Source organism: Artibeus jamaicensis, unplaced genomic scaffold (genome assembly GCF_021234435.1).
Source record: "Artibeus jamaicensis isolate MK-2021 breed Jamaican fruit bat unplaced genomic scaffold, CSHL_Jam_final contig_519, whole genome shotgun sequence".
Taxonomy (NCBI): domain Eukaryota; kingdom Metazoa; phylum Chordata; class Mammalia; order Chiroptera; family Phyllostomidae; genus Artibeus; species Artibeus jamaicensis.
Window position 1 is genome coordinate 53,511,503 of NW_026521871.1, and position 13,973 is coordinate 53,525,475.

The 13,973-nt window shown below is 50.8% G+C and overlaps 1 protein-coding gene across 5 annotated transcripts in view; it reads right to left on the reverse strand.

Annotated features, from left to right (window-relative positions):
• The window catches only part of SCAP (SREBF chaperone), a 39,881-nt gene extending 27,715 nt beyond the window's left edge, over positions 1-12,166 (reverse strand). For all 5 annotated transcript variants that reach the window (XM_037130353.2, XM_037130336.2, XM_037130345.2 and 2 more), the window contains exon 1: positions 12,030-12,166. The gene's annotated coding sequence lies outside the window, so the exon portion shown is untranslated. The remainder of the gene's footprint in view (positions 1-12,029) is intronic.
• Between the last annotated feature and the right edge of the window lie 1,807 nt (positions 12,167-13,973).

Genomic DNA, 13,973 nt, shown 5'->3' on the forward strand with positions numbered 1-13,973 from the left:
AGGCTCGCCTGCAGACAACAGTCTCCCAGAGCGGACTTGCCGAGCTGGTGCCCACCGCCTGGCAGAGGCAGAGAGGAGGGGGGCTTTGGGGAAGCCACGCGCCTGCGCCCGGCAGGAGCACACACTTGGGAGACGTGCGCCTGGGCAGAGGCTCCCTGCAGACCAACGCCTGCCAACCAGTCACAGCGTTTCCCCCTCGGTCCTCTGACCAGCCCCCAGCCACTGCCCCTCAGTGTCCCAGAATCGAGCCCACAGGTCCAGGTTTCTTCGGATCAGACTTGCCAGTCCTGCTTCCTGAACGTCAAGAGACAACGTGAGGAAAGGATGGGGCCTCTGGAGCACGCTCCGTAAGAACATGGACAGTCCCGCCGCCCGCCTTGCAGAAGAACCCCATCCATGTAAATGCCGATGTGAATTGTGGAACACTTTAAGCATTGTTGGAGTCCCAGAAGAAGAGGGGGAAGAGGGCTCGGAGCTTGTTTAAAGAAAAAATGGCCAAGACCAACCAAAATCTGGGGAGAGATCTGGACAAAGAGTCAAGCCAAGAATATCTTCTCCAAGATAAATTCTAATAAAACGATCTAAAATCTCCCTGGCTGGTGAGGCTCAGAGGGTTGGCATCACCCCACAAACAGAAAGGTCGCCGGTTGGATTCTCAGTCTGGGCACGTGCCTGGGTTGCAGGCCAGGTCCCTGGCCAGAGGCATGCAAGAGGCAGCAGAACAATGTTCTTCTCTCACATCAACATCTCCCTCCCTCTCTCTCTCCCTCCTTTCCCCTCTCTAAAAGTAAATACATACATCTTAAAAAACAAACAAACTATCTAGCCCTGGCTGGTGTAGCTCAGTGGATTGAGCCCGGGCCTGTGAACCAGACAATCGTGGTTCGATTCCTAGTCAGGGCACATGCCTGGGTTGCAGGCTGGTTCCCTGCAGGCCAGTTCCCCAGAAGGGGACACACGAAGGCAACCATACATTGATGTTTCTCTCCCTCTCTCCTTCCCTTCCCCTCTAAAGATAAACAAATAAAATCTTTTTAAAAACTTTCTAAAATCAAAATCAAGAGAAAAACATTCCTCACACACAAAGGAACCACTGTGAGGCTACAGCAGGATTTCGCAGCAGAGACTGCAGCCAGAAGGGGGCACAGTGGTGCACTCAAAGTGCTGCAAGAAAAAATCGCCAAGCAAGAATCCTTTCCCCAGCAAAGCTGGCCTTCGGAGAAGAAGACCCTCCCAGACAAAAGCTTACAGAGTTCATTGCCACTAGACCTGCCTCACAAGAAATGCTGGAAGGAATTCTCCAAGCTGGAAGGATACTAATTAGCAATATGGAAATATAAAAAACACTGGTGGGGGAAAAAAAAAAAACACTGGTGAAGGTGAGACTGTTGTCAAGTTCAAGATATTCTAATGTAGTTATGCATCACTTACCGACGAGCATATGTTCTGAGAAACCTCTTTCTTACCATTAGGAGATTTCGTCACCATGTAAACATCAGCGTGCACTTACACAAACCTGGCTGGCACAGCCTGCCACACGCGTGGGCAATACGCTATATACACACAGCTCATCGCTCCCGGGCCACAAACCTGCACAGCCAGTTGCTGCACTGAGCACTGCAGTCAGATGTGACACAAGTATTTGTGTGTCCAAGAAACCTACCCAAACACGGAAAAGATACAGCAACATTACGGTGCCCAAGACAGTGCGTGTGTGTCTCTCACACTGGGCAGGGGTGGGCTCTTGGGCCCCCTCACTCCCTCACCAATTCCAGGCCCCACCGCGGTGGGTGCAGGGTGGGCGAACAGCAATGCTGAGCCTCATCTACATACACTACCCAGAGCTGGCAGAAATTCCAGCACCTCAGTCAGGCCGAGCCTTCTCTTGCAACATCACAACCTTTTGCTTATGATCCATCGCAACCTTCTGAGAGCAGTGTTGTGCGTGCGGTCTGCCATCACCCGATGACAGGTCCTTACGTGGCACATGACTGTGCTGTGACATGGAGGCCTGTCAATCACTGAACTCCAATATAAGAGTCAAAGGAGAAAAGTATCAAAAGTCACTATAGCTACAATAATTTGTTAACAGCTTACACAATATAAAAAATGTACGTTGTTTACATCAAAAACATAAAATATGGGGTGGACAAAAGCACAAAGTTTTTGTACGTTATCAAAATTAAGCTGCTATTAGCTTAAAACAGGCTATTGCAACTACAGATGTTTGTGTAGCTCATGGTAAACACACAATAAAAAAACACAGCAGATGCTAAAAGATAAAGAGAAGGGAACCAAAAAAACCCACTAAGCAGTCATCAATTTGAAAAGACAGCAAAAGAGGAAGAAAGGAATAAACTTACAAAACAGCCAGAAAACAAGCTGGCATTAGTAAGCTCTTAACCACCAGTAACTACTTTAAACCACTTTAAACTTACATGCGTTACTCCTCTCATCAAAAAACACGGGGTAGCTGAACGGATGGGAACAGGACAACTGCCCACAGAGACTCACCCCGTGTGCTTCACAGACACGAAGACTCAAAGTGGAGGGTGAAAAATACCGAGTCCTCAGTTCTGTTCGTGCACCCTCCCTGGGTTAAGCCCCTGTTCTAATGACCACCACAGAGTTCCTCCTTCTGCCCACTGCCCACCAAGAACCATGTGGCCACGTCGGCCCCCAGCACCTTATCTCTCCATCTCAGTGCCTTCATCCCACTGCTCCTCGTGCTGGGCCGTCTTGACAGCCTGGGTTATGATGACCTCAACTTCCGTACCCAGCCAGCTTCTCCCCACTGTTCCTAGTCAAGGCAGCCCACCTCCCTGCTCACGGAGTAGCAGGGAGAGTGCTTGGGGACAGTGTTATACAGGGTAGAGTCCCATAGAGCCACATCCAGGCCTTGACAGCCACTCACCACTCACTCATCGACTTGCCCAGAGTGGCTCTTGGTCCTGCCAGCTCCATTCACGGGAGGCGCCCTGGACAGAGGCCCCACCTCCCTATGCCACACTGTCACTGGGACTTTTCTAGCGTTAGATGTGCTTAGCTGCGCAATACCTACACCGTGTTACAACTGCCCATAGTATTCGGTGCACTGGCAGCTGTACAGGTTTGCAGCCGAGGAGCAACAGACTCGACCACACAGCCTGGGTGTGAGCAGGCCACACCGTCTAGGTTTGTGTAAGTGCACACTGTGTGAGCCAGCGATCCTATCACCCAACGGTGCACTTCTCAGAACAGACCCCCACTGTTAGGGCACGCATGGCTACTGCATGTGTGTGTGTGTGTATGTGTGTGTGTGTAAGACACGGACTTCCACTACACAGTGACATCCTTCTCAACCCAAAGCTACAAGCAAGCCCAGGGCGACATATTAGGAGACTTTCCACTGCAGGCAGCAGCCAGACAAGGCTCTGTTCTTCCCCACCAGGACTTCCTGCTGTCGCAGGACGCCGACCTGCACGGCTCAGCCACAGGGAGAACACAGGCACACGACCGGGAAAGAAAAGGTGCAGTCATCGTCGCTTGCAGATGATATTACCTAGAAAATCCAAGAAAATCGACCAAAAATTTTTACAGTTGATAAAAGAATCAGGCAAGGTGCTACAAGTTAGAAGTAGAGATCAGGAAGTAAAAGACAGAAAACTGTACTTGAAGAACAATTAAAATAAATAAAATTTTTAAAAAGGAGTGGAAATCAGTGCCTTCACATCATCAGTGAGCAGGCAGAAGACACATGCAGTAACCACACTAAAAACAAATGCACGAACAGAGAGACCTGCGCACACACTTAAATGCCAAGAAATCTGACAGAAAAGATGACTCAGGCACAGAGAAAGGCTCACGGTCCCCTTCGTGCGGAAGACTCATCACCAAACTCACTCTTTTGCATTAACCTAAAAATGTAACGCAGTCCCAACAAAAACAAACAAGACTCATTTACATCTGAAAAAAAGGGAAATTCTGAAAACTGCAGACAATAAATGAGAATTTACCAAATATCGAAACATACTTTCAAGCTGGAGTAATTAAAACAATGCACTAGTAACAGGTAAATACACAGATCAATGTACAGACTGGCACAGAAGTGGACCCAAGTGCACAGGACACGGGACAGAGAGTGGCACACGCAGCGGACGCTCCAGGGCACTTAACCCAGCGGGGCAAAGTGCACTGTGCGGTGAAAATATTCAGTTGGTCCCCAAAACAAAATAAATCAAATGGACAGATTTAAAGGTACAAAGGACTTAGAAAAACCACAGGACAATTTTTCATACTTTCCTAAGTGGGTCACGTTTTTTAAAAGGACAATAGGTAGGACCCAATTAAGAACCAAGAAGTTTTTACGGTAAAACCATCCTAAGCGAAAAAAAGAAAAAACACACAAAAAAAACCTGTGTGTGTGTGTAAAAACCTGAAAAAACTTAAAGGCAATTCAGACCAACAACAAAGTGATACATTTCTTCACATATAACAATCTACTAAACCAGCTTTAAAACCCAAAGCCTGACAGAACGACGGGTGAAGGACACAGCCAGCTTCTCCCCAGAACAGAAAACGGCCACAGCCCTTCGCCCTCGCAGCCACCAGAGGGACCCAGTGAAACAGCCTGTGGCGTGGGCGCTCATTCTACTCCTCTTTCAACGTTGTTACAGTTTGAGCTAAGAAATTCTGGGAGAAAAAATAGAGAGAAGCTGTTTTCACCTATGGAAGTGGCAAAGCTCAAACCGTGGCGCTGGCACCCGTGAGGGTGTGGACGCGGGTGGGGAGCAGCAGCAGGGACACGCCCTCCGGGAGGTTGTGTGAGGCCTCCAGGCTGGTGAGAGCCACAAAAAGGCAAAAGCACTTGCTCACCCACCTAGCGCTCCGCTCCACCTGTGGCCTGTGGCAGGTGACCAGACAGGTGTGCCTGGCCGGGCTGGGCTGCCTCCTTGGGAAGGGGATTCGGTGGTACCTGCACATGCAGAATTTAAAATACCTCCTGGGCCCATCGGCAAAGCTCTGGCTGAATAAAGTAAGGTAACCCTGAGAAGGGAAGATTGTAAAAGATGGGAAAGCTCTTAGGTGCTGGTAATGAACTAAGACAAACAAGCAGAACAAAAGTGAGGACTACCGTGCACGGCTTCGCCTGCAAGCACAGGGCTCTGGGTGTCTGTGGGGGCTACGCACTGAACGCCCCGGCCCAGACCCTCAAGCACTGGCACCGCGGCTGCTTCCGGGGCGGGGACCAGGTGGCCAGGGCCGAGGTGGAAGGGACACTGCCCAGTGTGCGCTCTGCTGTGCCTTCTGAATTGTGCCTTGTGGATGCACTGCCGCGCTGAAGAGCCAGTGGCGAAGCAACAAGATCACAGCTTCCCTGCGGAGGCAGCGGCCCTCCTCCTTGAGCGCCGTAACCGTATCTCCGCCCTGCCCTGGGTCCCCTCGGGCTCTCTGGCCTCCCCTGACTGTCCCTCCCAGGAGAAGGTCAGAGCCAAAGCACCTTTGTGTTCCCTGGAGCACCCAGCACCCCACTTGGTGCCAAGCGGAAAGTCACTGTGAGCCTGCTCACGGCGCCCAGCTTGTTGTCTGGTGCAAGTGTGTCACCCCTGGGGGAAAGGAGGCTTTCTTCTGTGTGCTGCTTCTCAAAGTGGGCCAGTGATCGGGGCAGAAAATTCTGCTTCTCTAGGCATCGAAATTAGCCAAGCACACTGGAGGAATTTTCAACTTAACAGTACTAAAAATGGAATGAAAGCTCAGTTCAGGACTGAAAGCCGATTTCAGAGACTGAAACCTGAGGGCACGGGGACTGATCGAGTAACTGTCGGGACAACACAGCAATGCCCAGACGGCAGGAAGACCGTCAGGCAGAACCACGCACGCAGACGCCAACGGAGACTCCAGACCTCCTCCCGCAGCACTGACCGCCTGCATTCTCACCGCCTGCCCCCCTCCTCCCCGCCAGCCTGGTCAAGAATGACTAACGGGGGCTGAACTGACCATGGTGACGAACATGAGCAAACAATCTGTTTTAAAGCCAGAAACCACCCCAGCCCAGTGGGGCAACACTGTCATTTCACAAGACAAAACCTTTGGCCCCAGGGAGGGCGCCCTCAGCCGTGGCCCCGCAGACAGGAGCTGGGGCAGAACCAGCCTCCTGCTCCCCAACACACACGGGCACGTCCAGGCCCCGTGGGACGGAGGCCTCTTGCCTGGTTTCCCGATGGGAGTGTGGTCGGCTGGAGAGCACCAGGGTTTGTTTGCTTTTTTTTTTTTAATCCTTACCCAAGGATCTATAGTTATTGATTTTTAGAGAGAGGGGAAGGAAGAGTAAGAAACATCAACATGAGAAAAACAAGGTCCGCTGCCTGCCATACGTGCCTTGACCAGGAATCCAACCCGCAGCCTTCTGGTGCACAATTCAATGCTCCAACCAACTGAGCCAGCAGCCAGGGCAGGGCACCTGATACTTCCCACAGAAGTGGCGGTGAGATGAGTCTCTATTTTTATCACTATCTCAGTTTTTACTATAAATGCCATAGGAAGATGGTTCCATTCCAAACAGAAAATGTGCAAGAGCTGTCTCTGAGGGCAGTGGCCAGGAAGAGTCAGCCGATGAGGTTCCCCGATGAGGTTCCCCGGGGCCTCTCCCTTGGGGCCAGGGAAACCAGGTAGCTGCACGCCAACGCTCAGGCTGGGCCCTCCCTCCCCGCACATCACGGCCAGAAACGAACTCACGATGGATCAAAAACTGAAAATGATAAAACTCTTAAAAGAAAACAGGGAAATCTTCATGATATTGGATTTAGCCAGGATTTCTTGAATATGACACCAAAAACACAGGCAACAACAACAAAAAAATAGAATGATTGGGCGTCATAAAAACTAGTAATTTTTGTGCATCAAAGGGAACTGTGCACAGCCAGAAAGACCGCCCACAGCTCGGGAGAAGATATCTGGGAGTTGCAGGGGTGTCTTTTCTTGAGGTCAGGCTTGGGCTGGCTTTCAGGAGGTACGAACTCGAGACCCACCCTCCCTACGAGAGTACGGCCTGCGCCACTCTGCTGTCTGCCACAGGCAGGCCTCACGTTTCTAACTGTCACTGTCACTCAGGTGACAGATGTGAATACACGCCAAACCGAACCAGGACTCAGGCCCGAAAGAAGGGCCCTCATCACCCGTGGAGCCAGGCAGGAACACGAGCCGGCAGAGGGCAGGAGGACTGGCCAGGCCAGCTCAGGGCGGGTCGCAGTCGGAGCCCCTGGAGACTACCAATGGGGAGGGGCAGCAATCTGTTCGCCCGAAGGGGCAACCGAGCCCATGGCCACACACGGCAAGTGGCTGGGCTGGGCCGCTCAGGGGAGAAAGTTGTTGGAAAACATAAAAACAAATGAGATACTCTGTTTTAAGAAAACAAAAAAGACATAGCATAGTTTTTACATGAAAAGATGCTCACACAGTAACACAGAGAATGGACACAAAGGAGGAGAGCACAACAGGAGGAGCACGAAAGGGGCCAAGAAGAAAGACGCCTGCTTGGCGGCCACACTGGGTCCAGGGAATTTCACTGCACGTGTCTGCCCATTCATCGTCCTCCACCCCGGGGTGGCTTGTACTTGAAAACAAAAACAACTCAAATCCCTCAGGAAATCCAGAAAGATGGGACTGGAGGGAAAGAGCAGAATTTGCCCAATAGTGGAAAATGCAATCGTAGTTATGACATCATCTACACGTAAGGAAATCACAGGTTAGAACAAGTGCCAGTCAGGACCTGGCAACACAACACTGCAGACGCCCCGACCCGATGGGGCTCGGGGTGAGGCCGGCAAGCACTGGCGTCTCGCTCTGGTCTTCGGCACATCTGTATGGAGCCCTGGCTCTCCAACCATGGCTCCCAGGACCAGCAGCAGCGGCGCCTGGTAGTTTACTGGACTGGCCGGAAAGTCCACATGTTGTTTTTTATAAAATAAAAGACACTTTCATTTGCACCAGTAACTTCATTGACCTGGGTATTTTGAGTGCGTCGGCTCTCTCCCGCTACTGGCTCCTAGTGGGTAGAGGCAGGGGTGCTGCTGAACATCTCCCAGTGCATGAGATGGCCCCCAGCACAGAGTTATTTGCTCAAAGTGTCAATAGTGCAAGAAACTCCACAAACCACTTTTGATATGTTCGATCAGTCACAGCATCTTCTCCACATACTACACAAATCTTTTGTGTTTTTGCCTTTCTTAAAATAATAAAGCATAATATGCTGAGAATGTCACCTATCTTTTTCCATGTTCAATATTAATATGACTGCACAAAAATTCACCAATTTTTATAAGTGTTTTCTAAAATGCATGGTAAGCACTGGCTGGTGTGGCTCAGTGGCCTGAGTGCCGGCCTGAGAGTGGAAAGGCTGACAGTTTGATTCCTGGTCAGGGCACAGACCTGGGTTCTGAGCCAGGTTCCCAGTAAGGGGCGTGCAAGAGGCAACTGACTGCTGTGTTTCTGATCTGTCTCTCACACGATGTTTCTCTCCCTCCCTCCCCCTCCCTAAAAATAAATAAAATTCTTCTAAAAATATTAAGTAAAACGTAGGCTGATATGACGACTATTATAATCCATTCTAACAAAATTGTTTTGAATGAAGTTAAAGACAACTAAGCGCTACTACAGCCATCATATGGAAAAAAACTAAACAAACTTTTTGGCCAACCCAATATAAGTAATGATGCCTCACCTAGATAAAAATAGCTTGTCTAGCCCTGGCTGGCGTAGCTCAGTGGATTTAGCGTGGGCTTGCAAACTAAAGGATAGAGGTTCGATTCCCGGTCAGGGTACCTGCCTGGGTTGCAGGCCAGTTCCCAGCAGGGGACGTACGAAAGGCAACCATACATTGATATTTCTCTCCCTCTTTCCTTCCCTTTACCTCTAAAAATAAATAAATAAAATCTTTTAAAAAATAGCTTATCTAGTAAGTAAAATGTATTTCTTGCTCAAAACCCATTGTTATTTTAACCTAAACCCTGAACAAATACTAATCTACTCAATTATGAAATGATCAGCTGGAAGATGATAAAGATATTTTTCTCAATTAGGTAGAATTTTTTAAAATTCTGCTCATCTTTAGATAATCCAACCACTACAGTAGAATCAACCGAAGAAAATCAATGGGGTTTGTAAAAAGTGATAAGGAATCAAAGTATCTGCAACTTCAATATTAAGATAACTTAAAAATACTCAAAAGTTGGGGAAGAGCACAAACACGACTGTCACAAATGCTACATCTGTGTGAACTGATCATGTAGTCTGACTGGCTTCTGGGTGAAACCAACATGCTGAACGCAGAAGAGGCCGGATAGCACTTCCACTTCCACAGGGCTTCTCGGTCCCCGTGGCTTTGCACTCCTGATCAGCGCTGTGCCCGAGATGTACAGGCTCCTGAGATACCCGGCCCTCACTCGTGCTCACGACTGCAGTTTCAAAATAACTTGTAATTGGTTATTGATAGGAAATGCCATGCTCTCTGATTATGTGGAATTACCCTGAATTTAACTAGACTTCCAATTCAGGAACAAGTGGTTAGCATAAGGTCTTACATAATTTATGCATTTAGAAAATGCCAAACATCAAATAAACCAGTGATGCCCAAAGGTCTTTGATTATGAATCTCCAACATCTGTTTATTTATGTGTAAGTTATACAAACACCATTGTGATGCTATCTGTACATTATAAAACACACAATACAAATGTAGTCAGGCTGCCACTGACTGTTTTTAATTTTTTTCCTTAGACCATGTGCATGCACTCTTGAACACACACACACACACACACACACACACACACACACACACACACACACACCCCAACCCCCCCCCCTGCTCTGGACTCCACGGGGGAGCTCCCATATGGCCCAAATGGAAAATGTCAAATGTGGCGGCCAAACTGCTGTCTCCTTCCTGCTCAGTCCCACCATCTCTGACCCAGGTGACACTGCTTCCCACCCGTCACCTCATCACCTCCTGCTACCGCTCACCTGCCAACAGACAGTCGAGAAGACGCTGAAGCCAGCAGGTGCAAACAGTGTGAGAGAATCGACTCTGTTGTCAAGGTAAACCTGGATCTCCGCCTCTAACTCACCAGGTGACCCAGGCCGGACAGATAATGTCTCCAAGAGTCACTGGTAAAGGGGGTGATAACAGGATCGCTCTCACCTGGTTATTAGCATTGAGATAAGCTATTATTGAAGCACCCAGCACAGCAGCATCCATACGACACAAGTGGCCAATTAATATTTTACCCAAAATTATTATTTCAGGTGCCTAAAGAAGTCACCTGGACCTTGTCTCACTGATCGGCTCTGGAAGGAAGCAGGTTAGAGAGGAAGAAGCTCAGGGGGTGGGGTCCCGAAGATCTGGTTTGGAGGCCTGAGCCACCAAGCACCAGCGGGGTGACTCTGGGAACCCAGTTTCTCTCTGAGGGGCAGCTTTTCACCTGTTTGAGGACAGGGACGACACAAACTGCATATGAAGTACCTGTCAGCGCCGGGAAACCTGACACCGGGGGCCAGCAAATGGCAACCAATGACCAACGGTGAGGGAAAGCAAATGGCACGTAAACCCAGGTGTCATTGGGGGCCTCTGGGCCACGTTCACAGGCACAGCTGGAGAGTCGGGCTCCCGAAAGCCGACCCCCACACGTGGAGATGTGGCTGTGTGCGAAACCCACGGTGTGGACTGTTTCCAACCCCGTGCTTCACTGGCTCACATGTGACCTCCGGCAATTCACAGCATTTATACCTCCATTTTCCAGCCATAAACTAGGAGCAGACGTTTACCCACCTTCCAACTGTAAACTAGATGATGGGGGCGGGGGAGGCTCCTAAGCCAGGACTACAGAGAGGTGCTGTTTTGGCCCCAACAAAAAAGGGTGCTCTCAAACATCAGAGTACTTCCACAGACCTAATTCTTTCTATTTCAGTCTATGACCAAAAGAATGAATACGGAATACAGAGATGTATTTGTACAGACGTATTTTTTACATCATGTGCCCAGTAGGAAGGCTGCCAATGTGTAAAACATTTAAAACCTAAACTGTGTTAACATACACTTAAAACAAACAAAAACAGGCATCACTCAGAAACACCTAAAACGTACTCAGCGCGAACAAGAAAGCCCGACCCCCGACCCCCTTCTAAAAGCTTCAATCTTCAGCACAATATCCTGACATGGCAGCACATCAGGAAGAACGCCGTGTAACCAAAGTCCACGAAACGTTTGTTTAGACGAACATTATTTAAAGATACTGTTCTACATCCCCTTTACAAAATCTGAAAGAGTTTAGTCACGCAGTCCTGACTGTCCCCAGAGAAGGTGGGGCAGTAGCTGGCCCGAACTAGGGGCAACCACTGCCATGGCCCCCGCAGGGGCTCGCCGCCCCTTCAGCGAACAGCATTTCCACCTGCACGACTTTCTGTGTTTCTATCAGTCTGGACCCGGGGCTCCCTGCAACTAATGCTACCGTGACAGTATAATCCTGTTTGATACAGAGAGGTAATAAACACACCGAGAAGTAAACAGAGACAACGTTAGTGAGCCAAGTTTGGGTTTGCTAAAACAGAAAACCAGAAACCAGGCAAGAGCCACCAAAGGAACTACGTGGTGCCTCTCAATCAGATCTTCCAAAAGACGTGGGAGTGAACAGCATGCTCTCCCCCAAACTCCGGGAAACCCCGGCAGCTCCAAAGCGGGTTCCAGAACCCACAGCTCCCCAGGGGGCAGCGGGGCCAAGGGCGCAAAGGCGCGACCCCCTCTCCTGGCAGTGGCCTTCTGGAGACAAGGGTGGGGTGGGGGCGCGCGGCTCCCTTGAAGGAGGCCGGAGAAGGCGGGGGACGCGGCAGCCGGGCCACTTTCCCGGCCGTGGTCTCCCAGCCCCGGCGGCACAGCTGCTGGACAGCGCCCGCACGCCAGTGCCGCAGGCGGCCCCCATCCCGGAACTCCGGGGGCCACGCGGCGGGAGGCCGGAGCCTGGGCTCACGAGAAAGCGCCGTGGGGACGCGCGCGGTGGTACCTGTGACGGCAGCTGCTCCCGGGCTGCGGCGGCAAGGGCGCGGCCAGGCGTGCGCGCTCCCGGCCCGCGGTCCGGTGCGTTGCGCCCGCCCTTTCTCTCCCTCTCTCTCCACGAGCGCCAGGGCCCGCGCAGCTCTCCGCCCCTTCACCTCTCACCTCCTACCTTTCCCCCTCCCGCCCCATCGCCCTCCGCACGTGTTCCCCGAGGCGCGAGCATGCGCAGTCGAGCTCCGCCCCGCAGCTCCCGCCCGCCCCCTGGCGGACGCAGGCCACCTAAACCCTCGGGGCGGGAGTGCGGCAGAGGATCGCTTCAGGGCTTCTGACAGCTTCCGGAGAGAGCAACAGGCACAAGATGCCCATCGGCCCTGTTTTCTAACAGCCAGGAATTTTTAAAGCTACTGAGATACACAACAAATACAGATGAGTCGAATACATTAAAGCGAGTTTCCGTACAGCCTTTTAAAAGAATGTTTTGTGAATATTGATGTTGAAAGATGTTCACGAAAGATGTTCTGGATGATTCAAAATGAGCTGTAGAATATGCTCTCGTTTTTGTTAAAAAACAGTCCAAGGGCAAGGGTCTGGCGTGATACTGCTGTGTGGTCAGCGAATGTCTCGGGTGGAGGATTAGTTAGTGGGTGTTTTGCTTTTGCTGATGGACACAACCATTTTCTATACAGAACGTGCATTTCTTGCCATAGCTACATCCACAGAGCATCTCCTCTGTCAGGTGCTGAGTTGAGCGCTTTGCACACGTGCTCAGCTTGACTTCCTGAATCCTTCCCCACACCCAGGTAGGTCCTGTTTCTGGGTCTCAAACAAGGCAAACGGGAGGTTTTGCCCACCCTGGGGGCACTGGCCCACCCCATGATGCTGCCTGTTGTGGCTGCCTGTGGGCCCACACGTGGACACCTTGATGACGCCACCCTCGCCTTCGCCAGGTCTCAGATCTGAAGTGTCAGAGCTCTGCCCTGCTGACCCCCTGCTGTTCCCAGCACCCAACCCAGGGCTACCAGGATACAACCTACCTATAGCAGGAGCTCAAACCTGTTCCTGCTTTAAGGATGCAGCGCTAGGGCTGCATGACTGCAGGTACGCAAAAGGAAAACCACAGACCACCCTTCCGGAAGCTCCAGCTGCCTTGTCCCTCCTCTTAGGCATTCTTCAAGGTCATACACCCTCCCTCACCCCTGTGCCCTCTGGACTCTGGACTACCTACCTCTCCAAGGCTGCCAGTCTTGCCTCCCTCCCTGCCCACCACACTGTCGTCACAGTGAAACTAAACAGCAGTGGGGATGATTGGCCTGGGGCCAAAATGACTTTTAAGATTATGCTCTGTATTCAGGGGCTTTAGATGAGGACCTTAGAGAAAGATTCCTTTTTTGTGTGTTATTTTTGAGAGGCAACAGAAGAGAGAAATGGGTAGAGCCTAACCTACACCCCTTAGCCGTTTCATATCACTCTCTGTCCTTGATCCCTTGAAACACTGACACCTGACCCCTCAGAAACCCTGGGCAAAGGAGATTCACTTCTGTCACCAGCTCCTCCCTCTCTCCACTGCCTGTCCCTTTTGGCAAGTATAAAATCTACCCAGTTTTTTGTGTTTGTTTTCTGAGTGACTCTGCATGACTGAATCCCCTCTTTTTTACTGTCAAGCTCCTACAAAGAATGTGGCTCCCAGCCTACCTCGAGGCAGGATCGTCAGGGGAAATTCAGTGAGTCAGGGCCTTCCTGAGCCCTATCCTAGGCCCAGCGAACCAAAGCCTTACTCTCCAGAGCAAGCCCATCTTTTCCCATCTCCCCCAGCAGGGACTTGTCCAGACCATCTTTTGGGCTCTGCTGTCACAGGCCACTCACCACCGCTGCCCTCCCAACCACTCCACCAACCTGTGTTTGCAGGGCACCGACCCCCAGCGAGGTCTGGCCACTTTCCTCCAAAAAACAC